Source organism: Bombina bombina, chromosome 1, assembly GCF_027579735.1.
Source record: "Bombina bombina isolate aBomBom1 chromosome 1, aBomBom1.pri, whole genome shotgun sequence".
Lineage (NCBI taxonomy): Eukaryota > Metazoa > Chordata > Amphibia > Anura > Bombinatoridae > Bombina > Bombina bombina.
The window spans coordinates 1374652238-1374676299 of record NC_069499.1 but is presented as its reverse complement, the minus strand read 5'-3'; positions in this window follow the sequence as shown (position 1 = coordinate 1374676299).

Below are 24062 nucleotides of genomic sequence, written 5' to 3'. Positions count from 1 at the left end.
TATTAGAAATCTTTACGATCCAGACTCAAAGAAACTGTATAATTTTGTTAAGTTCCAGGATAAATTTGTGACAGTTCAAACTAAACATAAATTTTACTTTCTTCAACTAAAAACTAATATTTGTAAACTTGCAAGAAACGTTCCTCAATTATGGTTAGATCACTCTTTATTGGACACTATTATTATCTTTTTAGAAGTCTTTAAAAAAACAAATCACTATGCCCCTCAGCATACTTAAGGGAATCTCAATTTAGGCTAGTGAACAGGGACTACCTCACACCACGAAGAGTAGCTAAGTGGAATAAGAAAGTTAAAAATCAATGTCTTAAATACTCTCAAAGTGACCCAGATTTAGGCCATCTTTTATGGGACTGTACAAGTGTGTAACAGTGAAACAATTTTGGTTCAAAGTTGCGTATTTTCTTTCCCAAGTAACACAAATCAAAGTAATCTTATCAATGGAATCTGTTATTCTATTGTCTTTTCGAGACTCATGGGGGGGGGGGAAGCAATTTCATCATAACAGCTATAATAATTCTTAGGAAACTACTGTTTAACAACTGGATCAGTTCTAGAGTTCCCTCTGTCAACGAGGCAAAGAAATTATTGATAAACTCTGCAATAATAGCGGCCTATGACTATAGATCAGAGAGGGGGGAAAAAAACTCTTTTGGGAAGGTCTGGAGGGACTTTATATTTTACCAAGAAACAAACTTTATAAATGGAATATAATTAATCACTAACACTCATTTGAAATAATGGAGAGGGAGGGGGGAGGAAAGGGGAGGGTCGGAGTTTTTTTTTTTTTTGTTAGATGTTGTTTTCAGAGGGGGGGGGGGGGCTTTGTCAGTCAGGGCTTGGCCTGGAATACACCATATCAGCTGGAAAGACTGTATTTGATGAGGATATCCACGAGAATAGATTTCAGACCAAGCAGCTATGATTCAAAAAACTATTCTGTTTATTGTAAGTTGAAAGGCACTTTTTATAGCCAAGAGTTACAGCATATAGGTTTAACAAGTGACGTATTCATAATTACATCATCTTACATAGTATTTCTATAAGAACAAAGAAACTCATTTAAAATATAATTGTAAGAAAAGGAGTGTTCGGGAGTCATTTCTACATAAATACCTAACTTCAGATAACAGTAACTGGGCCTCCTAGCCCATCACAAATCACAGCCGTTTGACATCTTGTAGAGATAACAATGCATCCCAGCACATTGTCAGGGTGATTCTCAGGGCTAATCTATCTATGCAAGTCTCCCTAACATCAGCATATTTCTCACTACATAATAAACCACTATAATAAAAGATTCATTAGACAAAATGGATGCCAAAGACAAAATGGCGGCGAAGAACAAGATGGCGCTAGTCATGCTAACAATAATTCCTAACAGTTTTTTTTTAGGCTTATTCATTGTCGCTCATTTTATCACTCTGTTTTTGCTTCTATGAAGATTAATGTTTTTCAGGCCTACTATAATGGCCTTCTAATCACTGATTATCATCTCTAATGTCATCAATATCTATTTGTTGTTTGCTATGTTCTTGTATATTTATATGATATAATAAAGTTTATTAAAAAAAAATAGTTAATAACTATTTACTAACTATTCTACCTAGTTAAAATAAATACAAACTTGCCTGTGAAATAAAAATAAACCCTAAGATAGCTACAATGTAACTATTAGTTATATTGTAGCTAGCTTAGGGTATATTTTACAGGTAAGTATTTAGTTTAAAATAGGAATTATTTAGTTAATGATAGGAATTTTTAATTAGATTTATTTTAATTATATTAAAGTAGGGGTGTTAGGGTTAGGTTTAGGGGTTAATAACTTTAGTATAGTGGCGGCGACGTTGAGGTGGCAGATTAGGGGTTAATAACAGTAATGTAGGTTGCGGCAATGTTAGGGACAGCAGATTAGGGGTTAATATTTAACTAGTGTTTGCAATGCGGGAGTACGGCAGGTTAGGAGTTAATATGTTTATTATAGTGGCTGTGATGTCGGAAGCGGCAGATTAGGGGTTAATAATTTTATTTTAGTGTTTGCAATGTGGGAGGGCCTCGGTTTAGGGGTTAATAGCTAGTTTATGAGTGTTAGTCTACTTTTTAGCACTTTAGTTATGAGTTTTATGCTACAGCTTTGTAGCGCAAAACCCATAACTACTGATTTTCAGTTTATGGTATGGATTTTGACAGTATTGGCTGTACCGCTCACTTTTTGGCCTCCCAGGCAAACTCGTAATACCGGCGCTATGGAAGTCCCATTGAAAAATGACTTCTTGAAAGCTGCGGTAGTTACGTTGCGTTACTGCCAAAAAAGTGTGCAGTGCAGCTAAACCTGCAAAACTCATAATACCAGCGGTAATGAAAAAGAGCCTTAACGCTGCTTTTTGACCCATAACGCAAAACTCGTAACCTAGCCGATAAGTAAGTAAAAGAAGAGGAGCACAATCAGTTGTAGATGCCTTTTTATACAAAGTGAGCTATAGTTAGAGAGGCTTTCAAGCTTACTATCTATAGCAAATACATAGGGAGTTGAGGGAGAGAGAAATATGAGAAGTAGAGACATCCTAAAGTAAGTTGTATGTGTCCTTGAACAGATACTGTATGTTTTTAAAGAACACTTGATGTTTTTGACACTAGAGTAGAATTTGACTGAGTAAGGCGATGAGTTCCATATGATAGGTGCAGTTCTAGAAAAGTCTTGCAGACGAGAGTGTGAGGAAGTGATGAGGAAAGAAGTAGGTCTTGGGTAGAGCAGAGGGGGCGGGTTAGGAAGTATTTACAGACAATGGCAGAGATATAGGAGGGTGCAGTGTTGGTGAGGGCTTTGTATGGGAAGCCAGTGGAGGTGTTGGCAAAGAGGTGCAGCAGATGGAGCGATGACATTATAGAGATGTAATGTGAGACTCTAACATGAGGACTTTATAATTTAGTTTGAAAATTAGAGCTTACTTAAGGTATAGTATATAGTATTGTAATAAAATCATAGACACTGCACCAAAGAGCTTACATTGTAGTAGAGCACTGGGTGCCCCACATCAGGGTAAACATTATTTAGGTTTTTTTTCTTCATAGTAAATGGTGTTTGCTTTTGTGTTTCACAAAGAAAAACCCTAAATCTGTGTTACATTGCCTGTCCTCATTAAAGGGGCATTAAATACCTCTTGCTATTGTGTAAAAAGTTGTGCTTGTCTTACGCTTCTTAGAGTGGCATAAAAAGCAAATATTGTAAGCTAGATTTTAAAAATACTGCAAATCAAATAGCTGGTTTAGGCAAATTGTGGCTCATTTTCTCACTCCCACCTAGCCTTGAGGAATGGGTGAATTTGTTTTGTGTGGCTAGTCTTTTTTTGCAAAAAAAATTTTTGGAATGGAATGGTCATTTGGATGTGGATTCTGTTGAGGCGTGTGGCTCATTGTCTTTCTCCCACCTAGCTTTGCAAAACTGATTAATTTTATTGGTGTTACTACTTAGGAGGTGGGCATTTTGCACCATTCCGGGGCATTCACTTCAGCAAATATGGCTATTAGAACTAATATCATACAATCATTGAGATAAATAGCACAACTAAATAGCTTTGCTAACCCTTCCACTAAGTATGGTTAAAGGGATAGTAAACACCAAAAATGTTATTGTTTAAAAAGATAGATAATACCATTATTTACCATTCTCCAGTTTTGCATAACCAACACTGTTATAGAAATATACTTTTTACCTCTGTAATTACCTTTTATCTAAGCCTCTGCAATCGGCCTCCTTATCTCAGATCTTTTGACAGACTTGCATTTCAGGCAATTAGTGCTGACTCTTAAATAACTTCACGTGCATGAGCACAATGTTATCTATATGAAACACATGAACTATAGCCCTCTAGCTGTACTATGTATGTATATATATATATATATATATATATATATATATATATTTCCACTGTGTATCCGCACTCACAATTCAAAGATAGTCAGCAACCAGGGTGCTCAGTCAAAATTTCAATAAGTATCAACAAGTAGGGACTGCACTCACTGGATTCAGTTCAAATAATACCTTATTTATTCAATGGTGACGTTTCGGGGTACGCAAACCCCTTCCTCAGACCAAAACCTTTTGGTCTGAGGAAGGGGTTTGCGTACCCCGAAACGTCAACATTGAATAAATAAGGTATTATTTGAACTGAATCCAGTGAGTGCAGTCCCTACTTGTTGATACTTATATATATATATATATATATATATACTGTATATATTCCTAGACTATAAAAAATAGTAAATTAAATCTTGACTAAATTATATTTGCAGTATAACGACCACTGTCCACAACAATTAAAGGGACAGTATACACTCATTTTCATATAACTGCATGTAATAGACACTACTATAAAGAATAAGATGCACAAATACTGATAAAAAAATCCAGTATAAAACTGTTTAAAAACTTACTTAGAAGCTGTCAGTTTGGCTCTGTTGAAAGGTAGCTGGAAAGCCCACTGCAAGTGGCAAATAAGACACTCCCCCCTCCCCCTTCTTTTGCATATGAAAAGACCCTTTATACAAACAGCAGCAAGCTGGAGAAGGTAGCTGACGGTATTCAAATAAAACTTTGGGGCTTGGTTAGGAGTCTGAAAATCAGAGCAATGTTATTTAAAAATAAGCAAAACTAGACATCTATTTTAAAAAAAAACTTTATGGGCTATATAAATAGATCATCTACAAAACATTTATGCAAAGAAAAAATGAGTGTATAATTTCCCTTTAAGGCTGAACCAAGGACATGGAGATACTACAAAATCAAGATAACATGGTTAAGAGAAGACAGAAAAAAATGAAAAAAGGAGACTGGAATAATAATAAATATTTCTAATTTTCTTACCGGGGTGGGGGAGGGAAGGGATAAATTGAGTAAAAACAGCAAGTAAGTTTGTAGCTGTGTGCACTGACAGCAATTGCTTGAATGATATTAGATGGGTAATATGTCCTAAGAATAGAACATCAAAGAGCTGCACTTGATTTGAAATCCCAGTTTTAAATTCCCCTTGGTGTCTTCTTCCCACTGTTTATATTTAACAAGGTCACAAGTGTCAGAAGATGTTTTTATGAGATGGGTATAAAAGGATTTAACTGTCCCTGGTGTCAGATAATCACTTCCACTTGATATTAGTACCAGATTAAGTCAAACATTAGGTAAGCAAATTCTTCTCTTAATAAGGCTCTAATTGTGTCCAACAGTTCCACTGACGTGTGAGCGAAGACTATTGAGATCTGCATATCTCTAATTCAGAGACTGGAAAGAAAAAAGAGTGGGGCCATGTAACCGGGGCTTAAAGTGGGACTTAAAGGGATAGTAAACTCAAAATTTAATCCACCATAAAATGTTTATTTTAAGGGACACTTTGAGATTGTAGAAATGCTTAATTATACGTATTAAAACATTGTAGCAATATACTTTCTTTTTTTTAATTAAGATTAAGACAATACACAATTGACAATTCATTAACAAGATAGTTGATAAACATAGCAATGTAATATACCATGTTCACAGATATATTAAAAACCTCTGCAATTGTTGATATGTGACACAATATAAAATAAACCAAACCTCACATTATGATTAATTATCCCCTATTAGAATATCAATGGTAATAATATAAGGATTTCCCCCAATAGTAAATAGTGGCCTCTCTTGGACCACCTAGATTGGTAGTTGAATGATATTGGGGAGACTTAAAGGGTCATGAAACCCAAATGTTTTCTTTCATGATTTAGAAAGAGCATACAATTATAAACAACTTTCTAATTTACTTCTATTATCTATTTTGCTTCATTCTCTTGATATTCTTTGCTCAAAAGCATATCTAGATATGCTTAGTAGCTGCTGATTGGTAGCTGCACATAGATGCCTCCTGTGATTGGTTCCCTGTGTGCATTGCTATTTCTTCATTAAAGTATATCTAAAGAATAAAGCAAATTAGGTAATAGAAGTAAATTGGAATGTTGTTTAAAATTATATTCTCTACCTTAATCATGAAAGAAAATGTTTGGGTATAGTGTCCCTTTAAGGGAAAAGAGCAAGGGCCACTATTGGACCCACGGTAATCTTTATAAAATAGTAATCAAATAGCCCTCTAACTTAGATTAAGTGGCCACATTTATACCATCAGAAGGCATAATGACAACTCTTGAATCAATATATAATAGGAGTATATCCAATGCAAATTTCATAATAACATATTGAGAGTGTAGTTGTTTAACTAGCTAGGAGCCTTATCACTGAATATCAAACTAGAAGTCATCCTGTTTATATCTAAATCTGGACTTTGAAAGAGGCAGAATGATTACTGTTCCTATAATAATACATATACTGATTAAAAGGAAAAATCTAACTTTTAAAATACATATTACAGCCTAACAACTGAGAGTAATGAGATGAACCCAATGAATAAAATATGTCATAAGGATAAATACTCTATATATCTATTAACGTGCATTGAATGTGAGGTACAATACACTGGGCTCACTACACGTGAAGTAAGATACAGAATAAGAGAACACTTATCTAACATTAAGTTAGGGAAATTAACGACACCATTGGTACTTCATTTTAAAAACCATCACAATAAGAGTAGTAACACCTTAAGATGGACCATCATTGAATCTGTAAAAACAGGTACACGAGGAGGTGATAGAGATTCAATCTTAGAAAAGAGAGAGGTTTTCTGGATGCACAGACTAAGGACCAGGATGCCACAAGGACTCAATTCTGAATATGATTTAATCAATTTTTGGCAGTAGTCCTAGGTCTGTGCATCCAGAAAGGTACCTATTTCTATAGAATGAGAAAACCTTTTTGGGAAATATATTGTTGTTAAGAAATAAATTCTGTATACAATGATATCAATACAGCTATAATTCACACATAAAATATTTAGTGGTCAACTATATATATAAATACGAACTTGATAAAAGGTCTTATATAAGTTAATATCATCTCTTTTTTCTTTATTATTTGCTTTAATTTTGTGAATTAGTTTGCGAAAGTGTCCCTTATATGAGGAATCCTTTAATAGACAAATAGGAATTTAACCTAAATAATTGTCATGAACAATGGTAAATACGAATGTATATTATAAATGTATATATCATGTAACATAACTTGGTCCTATGAAGGGAAAAATAGGAAGTATTGCAAGGTGCAGAACAATTGATATGATAAGCACAATAATAATAAGTTAAGCACATTGAGAGTCAAGGGTTAATTCCCAGGTTTTGGTTTTAACCAATGGGCGACAGCCTGTACATTTAAAATGAGCCAAGGTAGGCTAAATGACCACACTACGATTACGGCCAGCGAGCCGAAACGCGTCAGTGGGTCCCTGGGAATCACCCATGATCTTTCAACCCAAGCTGTTTGATCTGTAACAACAGTATTTACCATCTGCTGAATAAAAGACTTTTAAACTGCATAATCGTGGAGGTGCCTCTATTTCTTTACATTGGGAACATAGGAAGTGATCGGAAGAGAGCACTCACGGAGAGCAAGGATACCTGGCCACCACGCCCCCACTGTTAGCCATGTGACTGAAGCACGCACTGGGACGCAACCGCCGACACGGAAGAGGGATTCGAGACACAGGACGCTGAGAGAGCTGGGCATCCGCGAGTGAGTGGAGTCCCCGAGACAAACCACAGGTGATATTCAGGTTGTCTAGCGATGGGGATGGGTCCCAGATGGTAAGCTCAGTTGTGTGTTTATCCCAAAATTTACGGACTTAAGTAAACGAAGTGTTTAAAGGCGAATGTATTGATGATTATAACAAGGGTCACTGAACAGTGGGGAGAGTTTGAAAGGTCGCAACATATTTGCAGGACTCTACAGGTGCAGGGCATTGTATGTTTGTGATAAGGATAAATATGTCATGACAATGAGTAGAAATATTCTCTGATTTAGTTATGTCTCTGTAGAGGGTAGTAAACAAACCAAATTGCTATCCCTTAGGATGTATTTATCTGTACAGTAGGTAACAATCACAAATTGTAATACATCTCACTAACCAACCACTACCATTACATTTCCCACATAAGGATAATTTACTGTCAGTGGAGATATACCTTGAGGTAAAGATGTGTCAGGCCACATTGTCTCGTGTTATTAGAATATTAGAATAGTGGAATAGAACATAAAAAAAAAAAACAATTTTCTCTTCTCTCCCTTTCAAAACCATTTTAATAGGCTGACAGACAGTACATGCTGAAAAAGCTGTGTATATTTTTAAAAAGAAAAAAGCTCACAAAACTCATATGGTCAGTGATAAAGGACTGTCCACATCAGCATCTTCAAGTATCATAGGATTCCCATTATATTCTAAAGCTCAATATCCACCACTCTCTACTTACTCAGATAATAATTGAATGGTGCTCTAAGTGGAATGATAGTTAGCCCACACCAGTCCTAGACATGAACCAGACCTTCATACTAGAATACACAGCTCCATATTGTGCGAGTGAGGCTATTTCTCCCAAGGGAGCATTTATGGGATTCCATGAGATGATCAAACAGTGAGTGCAAGGAAAACTGGCTCCCATAGCCACAGATGGACTAGTTAGTAGAAAAGTGTGATGGATTCCCCGGCTACCCCGACTGGGTAGGTCCGCCAAAAGGGTCCTGCTTCCTCCCTGCCGACTGCAGCTATGTAGCTGGCAAGTGACCACAGCCTGTTGCCACCCTGATGCCCAGCAGCACCGGTTTTCAGGGTCCCACCAGGCTGCTATGTAGCTCAGGAAAGTTATTTTAGCAGGAGCCCATCCAAATAACTAGACATACTAGCATTCAGGTGAAACATGAACTGATTTTATTGTAAAACATACACTCCTTTTAAACACAAAGCTCATCTTGATAAGGCACTGGACAATCCCACAATGTTCCCGCCATTCCCGCCCCTCCAGACAGACTGGTGCCTCCATAGCAGCCATAGTTCCACAGAATCCCAGGACCCAGGTGTGACAGTTTTGGGGTGATCCCGGGGAAGCCGCGATTCCTCCAGGAGATCCAGCAGTTCCTCTTGGAGCCCAGAGATATCCTCCAGAACCTGGTCTGTCTCGCTCCCAAACTGGGGGTCCTCTGTCCTTTTTGGAAATAGCAGTCCAGGGCAGCCAAAGCCATCCTCCAGCCATGGCTGCATCTGCATAGCCAGCCATTGGAGGGCCCGATAGCCGTCCTCCACCCACATCTCTTGCTGGACCAGTCTATGTAGAACAGATAGCCATTACTTCTTTGGCTGTTTTCCCAGGAAAGGCACTCTCAAGGTCCGCCGAATCTGGAACCTTGTGTCATTCGTGGGGAGGACCTTTCCATTGTCCCGCTCCTGTTGAAGAGCCTCCCACCAGAGGTACCGGCGGATCAGGTTCCTCTGTTCGAGCTCGTCCTGTAGGTAAATAGGACCATCCAGCTGGGCCAGTGCCTCCTGTACTCTCCTTAGAAATTCAACTTCCATAGTTACCGGCTACTGTGGCCCTTCTCCTCTGTCAGTAGGAATCGTGTGGAAGAAGCAGATCTCACCGCTGTCAGCCAATGTGATGGATATACCAGCTACCCCGACTGGCTAGCTCCGCCAAACGGGTCCTGCTTCCTCCCTACCAACTGCAGCTATGTAGCTGGCAAATGACCACAGCCTGTAGCCACCCATGATGCCCGACAGCACCGGTATTCAGGGTCCCACCCTGTGGCAGACTCCGGCTACCCAGACTAGGTAGCTCTGCCAGAGAGTCCTTCCTCTGCCTGGAACAGGCTGCTATGTAGCCCAGGAAAGTGATTTTAGCAGGAGCCCACCCAAATAACTAGACATAATAGCATTCAGGTGAAACAGGAACTGATTTTATTGTAAAACATACACTCCGTTTATACACAAAGTTCATCTTGATAAGGCACTGGACAATCCCACAATGTTCATGCCATTCCCGCCCCTCCAGGCAGACCGGCACCTCCATAGCAGCCATAGTCCCACAGAATCCCAGGACCCAGGTGTGACGGTTTTGGGGTGATCCCGGGGAAGCGGCTGCACTTCCCCAGATGCCACAGTCCGAAAAAGCGGCGTGATTCGTTACTGGGGACCGGAGATACAGCCTGTTGAAGTTATGGTAGGGGCATCCAAAACCCCTGGTTCCCAAAGGAGCTCCCCTCCGGTAATCCCCCCACCTCTTGTCCTCTCTAGGGACTACCAACCCCCAAAAGAGCGGAGCTCTGGGGCAAAGTGCCGCTGGAGTGACCAGGGGTAAAGTTAGCAGGTGTCCTGCTGTTCTGTAGCTGACCGGGAGTTCCAGGAGCCCGGCCAGTCTGAGAGGGGTTAGGAGGGTGTCCGTTGTAAGGCGGACGACCAAGAGTTCCAGGAGCCCGGCCAGCCTAGGAGGGTTTTTCCCGTTCATAGATCAGCTCTTCCATGACCAAATGTACACAGCAAAACAACACATTGCATGCATCTGGGAGATCTCATAAGCCATGAAATCTAATGTAACAGGGAGTGAGCCATGTAGTAGGGGGGTGAGGGGTACCCTTAGCTGTCTGGTATTCATGACAAAAATTATCTCCAATAGCCTTGAAGGTAGCTGGGGCAGCACGATCCATATACTGTTCCATTTAGCGCTGCAGAATCTGTTGGCGCTCTACAAATAACCGATAATAATAAAATAATAATCTCTCCTACATGTTCAAGATTCCCAATAGCAGCATCATCAATAGCCTGCCCGTACATATTCTCCAAAAGTTGACCAGCATGATTGCAATCCATTATCACAAATATAGAGGAGAAAGTGGACTTATATTGTTAAAACATAACTTTTAATAATGGTATTACAAATACTCAACACCATAAAAACATTTAATAAATAAAAACACGAGAACATGCTACTTTCACAGTGTGTATACAGAGATCCAAGCAAACAAGCAATCAAGAAAATAATGCTTGACATATAACTATCTATTTTGAGAGTGAGATCAGCACAAAATGGGTGGTTATCCCCATTACCTGGCGTACAGAGAATAAAAAGATCCCTCACTTACATATATATGTGCTCATTTGGGCTTAACTATTTTTTCACTGTATTGCCAGATAATTATTTAAAAACGCTGGGTATCCCCATGCTGTATCTCCTAGAAAAATACTATAATCAAATATCAAGCAATGGAACCTAGAGCACGCACATATGCAACATAGTAGAAGTAGCCGTGCAAACACCTGAAGTGGGTTTCACCACTGCTTTGTCAAAGGCACCGGCCACCCGATTTCCTGTATAGTTAAAGGAACATGAAACACCTGCTAAAAATCCTTAAAGTGAAAGTAAACTTTGTCTAATCGCTACTAATAATTGACAAATACATCCTAAAAAAAGATAACTTTCATTCATCATTTTACTCAAATCCTAATATAACTAGCTTTTTTTCACAATACCTTTTTCAAAACTCTCTCGCCGATCCTCCGCCCGCAATCAAATAATATTTTTCTTTTTCAGTGACAAATACAGCCATATCGAATTGATTGGTCCCCAACTGGCATCCCAAACAGTTCAATATACGCCCCCGGCTGTAAATGCGCATGCGGCATTCATTATAGCCGGATGCGCAGTCTAATGAAAAGAGAGCCCCATACAATTGATAGCATTTTTCGTAGCAAAGAGCGTGGTATTGCGCATGCGCATAAAATCTCTTCTCAAGAGCGAGCACGTAACCATACTTATACGGCGGGTGGGATCACTAGTAAGAATTATAGTACACAAGCCGGAAGAAAGCAAGGGGGAGGAGGAACATAGCGAAAGGTTAGAATAAAAATATATCTATATTATGAATATTGTTAAAAATTATTTTAAAAAAAATAGCGACTTGATTAGTTTATAGTGGATTAAAGCATTGGCTCTTTGATATATCCTTAAATTTACTTTCGCTTTGAATCTAACTCCTGATCAAACAAAATCAAGTAAGCATGGATGTCTATGAAATCTTGTCAGCTTACCCCAAAAGTGTTTGCAATTATAATTAATAACCTACGCCTGATGTTCCTATGCATGCTGCCATATTGTAACTTAGATGAGCACAGCAGTCACATGACGCGTACGGCACATTGCTCTGTTATGTATGCTGCTTAGAGGAATCTCGCTCACTGTGATGCATGCAGAGCGTGTGCTGCACTGTTTGTAGAGACATTTTTATCTCTGAAGTAATAAAAAGTATTTTCAACATCATAATATATATTAAACGTTTTATTGTTCAAACCAAATCCCACTTTTTAATGTGCCCTAAACAAATCCGATAAAGTGAGTGCACGGCTCCAGACACCGTAATTGAAAATAGCAAGCTCTGGGGAAGGAGAGACCGTCCTAGAAATAACGGTAAATAAGCCTTGCATAGGAAAATCCGAGCTCTGGGCTGTGGTTATATCTAATGGTTTCCAAGCACTTCTGACCCTGCGGTGCATAATACTACACCGGTAGATTGCTACTCTTCAGCCTGAACATTAGATCCCTTCTTGGGCTCGAAGCGTGACTCCTACTGTTGGCTAACACAAGGCAGCCCAGCTTGTCACTGCCAGGGAGTGTGTGCAAACTCCACAACTGCAGCCTGTCACTACCAGCAGCAGGAATGTTCTCCCCCTCCCTCTCTCTCTCTCTCTCTCTCTCCCTCCCTCCTCAGAGCTTGCTATTTCCAATTACGGTGTCAAAAGCAGTGCACTCACTTTATCAGATTTGCTTAGGACACATTAAAAAGTCTGATGTGGTTTGAACAATAAAACTTAATATATATTATGATGTTGAAAATAATTTATTACTTTTTATTACTTCAGTCACATATAATAATCTCTCTCCAAACACTGCAGCACGCGCTCTGCGTGCATCACAGCTAGCGAGATTGCTACAGATGTGATTCCTCTAAGCAGCATACATAATAGAACAATGTGCCATGCGCGTACCTGTGTGTAACGTAAGATACAATATGGATAGGAGCATCAAGCGCAGGTACAACATTGTAATTGAAAACACTCTCTTTAAACAATTTGGGTAAGCTTCCAAGATTGGCATAGACATCCGTGCTTACTTGCTTTTGATTAAACAGAAGGAGTTCGATTTAAAGATTTTAGCTTTCCCTTTAAATGTCAGACCAATCAATCACTGCAAAGTAGGTGTGTTAAAATCGTAAAACATGTAGCCGAGGCTTGGTGACATATCCTAGTGTTCATAAACACAATAGCCACGTGGGTGTCCCATGAATCGTCAATCACTACATCATTAGTGATACTTATTTGCATATGATTGAAACGAAGTTTACCAGTAAAGAATGTTGGTATCGTTCATAAACATTATTATATATAAGATCTAAAACACAATCAGATGAGGTTTTGGAAGTTCATACAAAAGTAGAATAGATGACTATATTCTAATATTACAGTAAAGAACTATAGGATGTTTGTTCATTTAAACCTAATGGTGATGAGGCAGTTTAAAGCTAAAAGATCTATTTGCTTTCAGCCCTCAGCAGCACTATAGTTTGTGTTTCCCCAAAATCAGGACAAAACAGTCATGAAACGCATCATTTTTCAGATAGAGCATGCAATTTTAAACAACTTTCTAATTTACTTCTGTGATCAATTTTTTTTGTTCTTCTGGTATCTTTTGTTGAAAAACAGAGACGTTAGCTCAGGAGGGTGCATGTCTGGAGTAATGTTGCCAGCTGTGCTCCATAAAAATACCGGATTATGTATAGGTGGCTGGGCGCGGATGGTAGGTGGGCTCACACAATGTCTCCCCAAAAGCTCATCATTAGGCCACATCCTTGATCCCAACATGTATATTTTTCACAACTGAGCAGTCATTTTATCCCCTTTGTTCGCCAGTAACACACATATGCATTAGAGATTTGACCTACCCATTGACTGCGAGGTGCACGCACACACAGCAACAGTTTAACCAGAGGCGTAACTAGAAACCACAGGGCCCAGGTGCAAGAATCTAAGAAGGGCCCCCCCTCCCCAAAAGTGAATTTGATACATATTTTTTTTTTTTTTTTTACATTTAACACAGAAAAAAATGTGAATTAGATTACATGTTCTGCAAAAGGAGGTACCCTGTGCCCACAGTCTTCCCCCATGTTGTAGTAACAAGGTCTGTAATTTGCTGGTTCCACAAACATACACACATACACATACATACATGCATAATTACACACACAGTCACATACAAACACACACACAAATATACATGCATAAATACACACACAGTCACATACACACACACACACACACACAAACACCAATGGCTAAAACAGAAAGACTAACCCCTGTAGTCAGAGACACTAGTTTTTTTTTTTTTTTAAGCTGGGCCCCCACGCTTGGGGGCCCAGTCGCAATGGCGACCTCTGCACCCCCTGTAGTTTTGCCCCTGGATTTAACATTCCATGACTACCTGTAATACATATAATAGAAAATGTTAAATCTATTTGTGTTCATATTTGTAATGCATAGAGGCATAGGAGGCCTTAAATGGAAGCCTCGAGAGACACGGCATGAGAACCTTGAAAAGCGAAAGGGGTAAGTTGCGCAGTAATGGCAGCAAAGTGTAAATATATATTTATATGATTATATACATAGATATTTATGTTATCTATATACACATATTAACACATAAATATATATGTATATAAGCATATACATATATATTTACTGGGAACACACAATTTTCATAGACCGCAATGTAAAGGCACTTTTCATTGCCGTTTTTTTTCTAATACTCTACACCCGCTCCCTTTAAACCCCAAAAACTGCATAATGCAGTTATTTTATTAAAATATAAAGTTGCTACTATTGAATTGATTTTGGAGACATTTTGAGCAGATTTATAAAATTTAACAGACATCTGATCTTTGGTTAATTTTATAAGTGCTAATTGCTACCGTAAGCTTGCAGTAGCAATAACCAGCCACTTGTAATGGCTGTTTTTTTATTACGCGCCCACAAATAGGCTAATTTGCCGTTTGCGGGTGTGAGACAAATTAGTGCTCCACTTGTAATCTATCCCTTAGAGGGCTACAGAGAGGAAACTGACAAAACAGAATGTGAGCTTTTGTTTACTAGCATCAGACTGAATGAGGGAGACTTCAGTTGTATCCTGACATTAAGAATCATGGGCGCGATCCGATAAACGGCGTAGTTTGCGGCGCAAGTGAGGGAACCCGCATCGCCTGCAGTTTCAGCTCGCAACTCGAGCTATCCCATATACGGCGCCGTCAGATGCTAACGTGCCGTAAGTCTGACCAGCGATGTCCAGAAATCTGCGCAAGTACAAATTTCTGGCGTCGCCAGTGACTTACGGCACGTTAGAAATTGCCGGCGCCTACAAAACCTGACTAAAGTCTAAATCACCCGCACTGTCTAACACGCCTCCCTAACATAGCCCAACACGTCTAACCCTCTATCCTCTATCCCCCCTCACTATCCTAACAATAAAATATGTATTAACCCCTAAACCGCCGCTCCCGGAGCCCGCCGCTACCAAATAAAGTTATTAACCCCTAAACCGCCGCCAGCTATATTAAATCTATAACCCCCTAAAGTGAGCCCCTAACACCGCCGCCATCTACCTTACCTACCCCCTAAAGTGAGCCCCTACCCCGCCGCTATCTATTTTAAAATTATTAACCCCTAATCTAATCCCCCTATCCCGCCGCCATCTATATTAAATTATTTAACCCCTAAAATACTAAACTATCCCTACCACTAAACCTAAGTCTAACCCTACAAATAGCCCTGAAAAGGGCTTTTTGCGTGGCATTGCCCCAAAGTAACAGCTCTTTTGCCAGCCCTTAAAACGGCTTTTTGCGGGGCATGCCCCAAAAAATTCAGCTCTTTTGCCAGCCCTTAAAAGGGCTTTTGGCGGGGCTTTGTCACAAAGTAAACTGCTCTTTTGCCTACAATCTACATCCCCCTACACCGCCGCCATCTATAATAAATGTATTAACCCCTAATCTAATCCCCCTACACCGCCGCCAGCTATATTAACTATATTAACCCTAATTATATTAGGGTTAATATAGTTAATATAGTTATTATATTATATATATGAACTATATTAACCCTAATTATATTAGGGTTAATATCGTTATTATATTACAGGGAGTGCAGAATTATTAGGCAAATGAGTATTTTGACCACATCATCCTCTTTATGCATGTTGTCTTACTCCAAGCTGTATAGGCTCGAAAGCCTACTACCAATTAAGCATATTAGGTGATGTGCATCTCTGTAATGAGAAGGGGTGTGGTCTAATGACATCAACACCCTATATCAGGTGTGCATAATTATTAGGCAACTTCCTTTCCTTTGGCAAAATGGGTCAAAAGAAGGACTTGACAGGCTCAGAAAAGTCAAAAATAGTGAGATATCTTGCAGAGGGATGCAGCACTCTTAAAATTGCAAAGCTTCTGAAGCGTGATCATCGAACAATCAAGCGTTTCATTCAAAATAGTCAACAGGGTCGCAAGAAGGGTGTGGAAAAACCAAGGCGCAAAATAACTGACCATGAACTGAGAAAAGTCAAGCGTGCAGCTGCCAAGATGCCACTTGCCACCAGTTTGGCCATATTTCAGAGCTGCAACATCACTGGAGTGCCCAAAAGCACAAGGTGTGCAATACTCAGAGACATGGCCAAGGTAAGAAAGGCTGAAAGACGACCACCACTGAACAAGACACACAAGCTGAAACATCAAGACTGGGCCAAGAAATATCTCAAGACTGATTTTTCTAAGGTTTTATGGACTGATGAAATGAGAGTGAGTCTTGGTGGGCCAGATGGATGGGCCCGTGGCTGGATTGGTAAAGGGCAGAGAGCTCCAGTCCGACGCCAGCAAGGTGGAGGTGGAGTACTGGTTTAGGCTGGTATCATCAAAGATGAGCTTGTGGGGCCTTTTCGGGTTGAGGATGTAGTCAAGCTCAACTCCCAGTCCTACTGCCAGTTTCTGGAAGACACCTTCTTCAAGCAGTGGTACAGGAAGAAGTCTGCATCCTTCAAGAAAAACATGATTTTCATGCAGGACAATGCTCCATCACACGCGTCCAAGTACTCCACAGCGTGGCTGGCAAGAAAGGGTATAAAAGAAGAAAATCTAATGACATGGCCTCCTTGTTCACCTGATCTGAACCCCATTGAGAACCTGTGGTCCATCATCAAATGTGAGATTTACAAGGAGGGAAAACAGTACACCTCTCTGAACAGTGTCTGGGAGGCTGTGGTTGCTGCTGCACGCAATGTTGATGGTGAACAGATCAAAACACTGACAGAATCCATGGATGCCAGGCTTTTGAGTGTCCTTGCAAAGAAAGGTGGCTATATTGGTCACTGATTTGTTTTTTTTTTGTTTTTGAATGTCAGAAATGTATATTTGTGAATGTTGAGATGTTATATTGGTTTCGCTGGTAAAAATAAATAATTGAAATAGGTATATATTTGTTTTTTGTTAAGTTGCCTAATAATTATGCACAGTAATAGTCACCTGCACACACAGATATCCCCCTAAAATAACTATAACTTAAAACAAACTAAAAACTACTTCCAAAACTATTCAGCTTTGATATTAATGAGTTTGTTGGGTTCATTGAGAACATGGTTGTTGTTCAATAATAAAATTAATCCTCAAAAATACAACTTGCCTAATAATTCTGCACTCCCTGTATATATATATATATATATATATATATATATATATATATATATATATATATATATATATATTAAGTATAATAACCCTATCTAACTCTAACATCCTAACTAAACTCTTATTAAAATAAATCTAATATTAATATTATTAATTAAAATATTCCTATTTAAATCTAAATACTTACCTATAAAATAAACCCTAAGATAGCTACAATATAATTAATAATTACATTGTAGCTATGTTAGGGTTTATATTTATTTTACAGGTAAATTGTTAATTATTTTAACTAGGTATAATAGCTATGAAATAGTTATTAACTATTTAATAGCTACCTAGTTAAAATAATTACCCAATTACTTAAAATAAAATAAATCCTAGCCTAAGTTACAAATACACCTACACCTACACCTAAATTAAATAAACTACAAATATCTATCTAAAAATACAATTAAATAAACTAAACTAAATTACAAAAAAAAAAAAACACTAAATTACAAAAAATAAAAAAAGATTACAAGATTTTTAAGCTAATTACACCTATTCTAAGCCCCCTAATAAAATAATAAAGCCCCCCAAAATAAAAAAAATTCCCTACCCTATTCTAAATTAAAAAAAGTTCAAAGCTCTTTTACCTTACCAGCCCTTAAAAGGGCCTTTTGTGGGGGCATGCCCCAAAGAAAACTGCTCTTTTGCCTGAAAAAAAAACACAATACCACCCCCCAACAGTACAACCCACCACCCACATACCCCTAATCTAACCCAAACCCCCCTTAAATAAACCTAACACTACCCCCCTGAAGATCTCCCTACCTTGTCTTCACCACACTGGGCCGAACGCCTCATCCGATCCGGGCGATGTCTTTATCTATCAGCCAATCGGAATTAAGGTAGAAAATCTATCAGCCAATCGGAATTAAGGTAGAAAAATCTGATTGGCTGATTGAATCAGCCAATCAGATTTTTCTACCTTAATTCCGATTGGCTGATAGAATCCTATCAGCCAATCGGAATTCGACGGACGCCATCTTGGATGACGTCATTTAAAGGTACCTCATTCGTCGTTCAGTCGTCGGCCGGGATGGATGCTCCGCATTGGAGGAGCGAAAAATGAAGATTGAAGATGCCGCTTGATGGAAGATGCTGCCCGATGGAAGAAGACTTTGCTGCCGCTTGGAGAAAGACATCGCCGGGATGAAGAATTCTTCTTTGCCGCTTGATTGGACATCGCCCGGATCGGATGAAGAGTTCTGCCCGGCGGGGTGAATACAAGGTAGGGAGATCTTCAGGGGGGTAGTGTTAGGTTTATTTAAGGGGGGTTTGGGTTAGATTAGGGGTATGTGGGTGGTGGGTTGTAATGTTGGGGGGTGGTATTGTGTTTTTTTTTCAGGCAAAAGAGCAGTTTTCTTTGGGGCATGCCCCCACAAAAGGCCCTTTTAAGGGCTGGTAAGGTAAAAGAGCTTTGAACTATTTTTAATTTAGAATAGGGTAGGGAATTTTTTTTATTTTGGGGGTTTATTATTTTATTAGGGGGCTTAGAATAGGTGTAATTAGCTTACAAATCTTGTAATCTTTTTTTTATTTTTTGTAATTTAGTGTTTTGTTTTTTTTTGTAATTTAGTTTAGTTTATTTAATTGTATTTTTAGATAGATATTTGTAGTTTATTTAATTTATTGATAGTGTAGGTGTATTTGTAACTTAGGTTAGGATTTATTTTACAGGTAATTGGGTAATTATTTTAACTAGGTAGCTATTAAATAGGTAATAACTATTTAATAGCTATTATACCTAGTTAAAATAATTAACAATTTACCTGTAAAATAAATATAAACCCTAACATAGCTACAATGTAATTATTAATTATATTGTAGCTATCTTAGGGTTTATTTTATAGGTAAGTATTTAGATTTAAATAGGAATATTTTAGTTTATAATATAAATTAGATTTATTTAATAAGAATTTAGTTAGGGGGGTTAGATAGAGTTAATATAGTTAATATAAATACTATAGTAACTATATTAACTATATTAACCCTAATATAATTAGGGTTAATATAGTTAATATATATAATGTAATAACTATATTAACTATAATATACTTAGGGTTAATATAGATAATATAGCTGGCGGCGGGGTAGGTAGATTAAATTTGGGGTTAATAATTTTAATATAGATGGCGGCGGTGTAAGGGGCTTATATTAGGGGTTAATACCATTAATATAGGTGCGGCGGTGTAGGGAGGGCAGGTTATAGGGCAAAAGAGCTGTTAACTTTGGGGCAAAGCCCCGCAAAAGGCCCTTTTAAGGGCTGGTAATAGAGTTTTTTACTTTATGGATATTAGATTAGGGGTTAATAATATTAATATAGCTGGCGGCGGTGTAAGGGGTCAGATTAGGGGATAGATCAGGTAGATGGCGGCGGTTTTAGGGGCTCACAGTAGGGGGTTAGTTTATGTAGATGGCGGCGGTTTAGGGGTTAAATACTTTATTAGGGATTGCGGCGGGGGATCGCGGTTGACTGGTAGATAGACATTGCGCATGCGTTAGGTGTTAGGTTTTATTTAGCAGATCGCGGTTGACAGTTAGATAGACATTGCGCATGCGTTAGGTGTTAGGTTTATTTAGCAGGTAGTTTAGAGAGTTACGGGGCTCCAATAGTCAGCGTAAGGCTTCTTATGGCTGCTTTTTGTGGCGAGGTGAAAATGGAGTAAGATTGCTCCATTTTCGCCAGGTAAGTCCTTACGCTGTATATTGGATACCAAACTGCGCGGGTTTGGTATACCTGCCTATGGCCCAAAAAACTACGGGCGACGGGAGAAATATACGCGCGTAACTTCTAGGTTACGCCGTATATAGGATACCAAACCCGCGCAAATATTGGCGTCGCCAGCTTTTGCGGGCGACGATTTTTATCGGATCGACCCCAAGATGGCTCATGGCCAAATAAATAAAACGTTTGGTTGCTAGATAAGCAATATTTCACTATTCTAAAGGCAGTCTGACAGAGAGTCGGCTCCTGGGTCTGCGTGTTAACCATACAGGTCTCAGCAGAACAGAGCTTTATGTTCCCACTGCCTACATGTACGGACCATTGTCTCAGAGCGAGTCACTCCTCTGTAACCCCCCCCCCCAGACTCTTAGCCTCCCGTCCTGTTCCATCCACTGCCCCCCCCATTCTTCACCTCCCGCTCCCATTTCTCCTTAAAGGGACACTGTACTCAAAAAAAAAGTATGCATTAATCAAATAAAGGATGGTAAACAATACACTTTTCAATGTACTCATCGTTTTAAATAGTTACTGTTTCGCCGCAATTGTTTTTTATAATTTTCTCCTTTTCCAAACCCACTGCATGGGTACCGTTTCAAGGAGTCCTATCTGGGCTGACAACCCAGGTCGGAATATGGCGGCTTTTAGATACGATGCGCCTGCGCAAGCTTCAGCAACGACATTAACTACGTCACTCACTGGAGCAAAAGAGGGAGCTGCGCTTTGAAGGTAAAGAGAGAATATCCTGTAGTTTGGCATTATCGGCTTCAGCTAAAGGAAAGCGCATGCGCGATAACACCGGATGGACTGCGCATGCGCAAGATGACGCAACATTCAGTTAATTATATTCATAGAATAGACTGCCGATTGGAGTATGTAAACAGTGATTAGACAGCCCATATTAGTGGGTTGTCTGGAATGACGTCAGGATAAAAAATATGAAATACTTTTTTTTTATGTTACACGGATCGTTAGACATTGGAAGTAAGTGAATCTTCTAAGTTTAACCTTGATAAGAAGGTATATATAATCGTTGTACACACCTAAAACAATTATACAGTAATCCTTTAAGCAGAACAACAGTAAGGGCCGGTAACCCCCACCCACACAGACTCTCCTAAAGCAGTGCAGCAGTAAGGGCCCAGTAACCCCCCAGACTTTGTTAAAGAAGCAGCAAGGGACAGTAACCTGCCCCACCCCCACTCTTCACCTCCTTCTTCTGGTGTTGGTCCTGTTTGCCACATAGTACAACACACTATATAGGTATTTTATGTAGGAAGGTAGCTGCTGATTGGTGGCAACACATATGTCTCTTGTCATTGGCTTATTCACTCAATGTGTTCAGCTAGTTCCCAATAATGTGTTGCTGCTCCTTCAACAAAGGATAACAAGTGAATTAAGTAAACTTAATAATAGGAGTAAATTTGAAAGTTGTTTAAAATTGTATGTGAACAAGTGCGGTGGACCAGCACAAAACATGTCTGTTTCCTGCCTTTCTTGACCCTTCTACCATGGTGTTACAGTCTGTGGGCTTGTGTTTTTACTGCGCACTTCAATAAACTGATCTTGTACTACAAGTTATCTTTGGCAAGTTTGTTTCCATTCAGTTACTTTGATTGCTGACTTCTCCTGGCGGTTAGGTGATCCTGCGGACTTTCCCCTGCACTTACGGTTTGTTGTAGCATCGTCAATGAAGATGCTGTCTGCTGGACTCCTGGACTGAGGATTTGGTATCGGCACTTACAGAGATTGTGCACACACTGAAGAAACGCTGCCTGGGTACTGTGAATGTGGTAAGCGCCACTCACTTAGCTTTCCTTTTTAAAATTGTATGCTCTATTTATCTATCTATTATTTTTTTTAATACTGACAAGTATGCATTTTCAAATGCTTAAATATAGGATTGCCCCATTTCAATTTCTCCTACAAATCCAATACTTTTTAAAAAGTGTCAGTGAAGGCATTTGAGTATGTGTAGAGGCAGGGCAGGGCTGTGGCTATTCTGCAATACACGTGCACAAAAAAGTAAGGCAGGAATATGTCTGTACTGTATTATAATAGTTATGTAGCTGAAGAAACAGTAAACTCAAAATGTTATTCCTCATAAAGGGTTAGATTACATGTGAAGCTCATACGATAGCGTAGGGTCCATTATCTACCTCACACAGAATAATGCCCATCTGGTCTACAAGTGGATTATGTAATGTTGGCAGATCTGCTAGCTATATGTGACTGACACCATCAGTTAATACGTTTCCATGTTTTTAATTATTTTTATATTATGTTCTCTTACGGCATGCGTACACAACAATGATACCAGTGTTACACCCATATACCACTATAGCACTGTGTTCATGTTATACACGATTACCTTCAGCCATTTACAGCTGACCCATATATTTCCAGAAGGAAAAAACCCATTGTAAATGAGGAGACATGGACACTTGTCATTGCTTATTCTATAAACTTTTATACAAAACACACATAGTGGATCCCAACAGAAAAAGATTTTGAGATGAGAAGAGAAGACTCTACAGAACTGGACTGTGGCCTATATATATATACTAAGCAGAGCTCTGTTAGATGTGTGAGTAGAATATCCCTGCTTACTGGTCTGAATGTCACAAAGAAATGCTTGGCTTAAAGGGACATGAAACTCTGAGCATGACATTTTAAACAACTTTCTAATTTACTTCTGTTATCAATTTTTCTTCATTGTCTTTGTACCTTTTATTGAAAAGCACGGGCATAAGCTCAGGGGCATGCACGTTTCTAGAGCACTATATGGCAGCAGTTTTGCAAGAATGCTATCCATTTGCAAGAGCATTAGATGGCAGCACTTTTTCCTGCCATATATTGCTTGACATCTACCTAGGCTTCTCTTCAACAAAGAATACCATGGGAACAAAACAAATTTGATAATAGAAGCAAATTGGAAGTTTTGTCTTGTTTTAATTTATATGCTCTGTCTGAATCACAAAATACATTTTTTGAGCTTGATATTGTAAGTGGTTTAAAGGGACATTATACACTAATTTTTTCTTTTCATAAATGTTTTGCAAATGATCTATTTATATAGCCCATAAAGTGTTTTTTTTTTTTAAATGTATAGTTTTGCTTATTTTTAAATAACATTACTCTGATTTTCAGACTCCTAACCAAGCCCCAAAGTTTTATGTGAATACCGTCAGCTACCTTCTCCAGCTTGCTCCTGTTTGTGTAAAGCGTCTTTTCATATGCAAAAGAAGGGGGAGGGGGAGTGTCCTATTTCCCACTTGCAGTTGGTGTTCAAGTAACCTTTTAAACAGAGGTAAACTGGAAGCTTCTAAGTAAGTTTTTAAACAATTTTATACTGGATTTTTATATCAGTATCTGTGCATCTTATTCTTTATAGTAGTGTCTATTACATGCAGTTATATGAAAATGAGTGTATACTGTCCCTTTAAGTGATGGATTAAGTGGGCAATAGAATGGTAAAGAGTGTTTGTCATATTGAGGTGACATAAGTAACACAAATAGTGGGAATACACTTCAGATGGAGCACACACAATTTTGGGTTAATGGTTGCAGTTTATACAATGGAGATTAAACAAAGGTGGA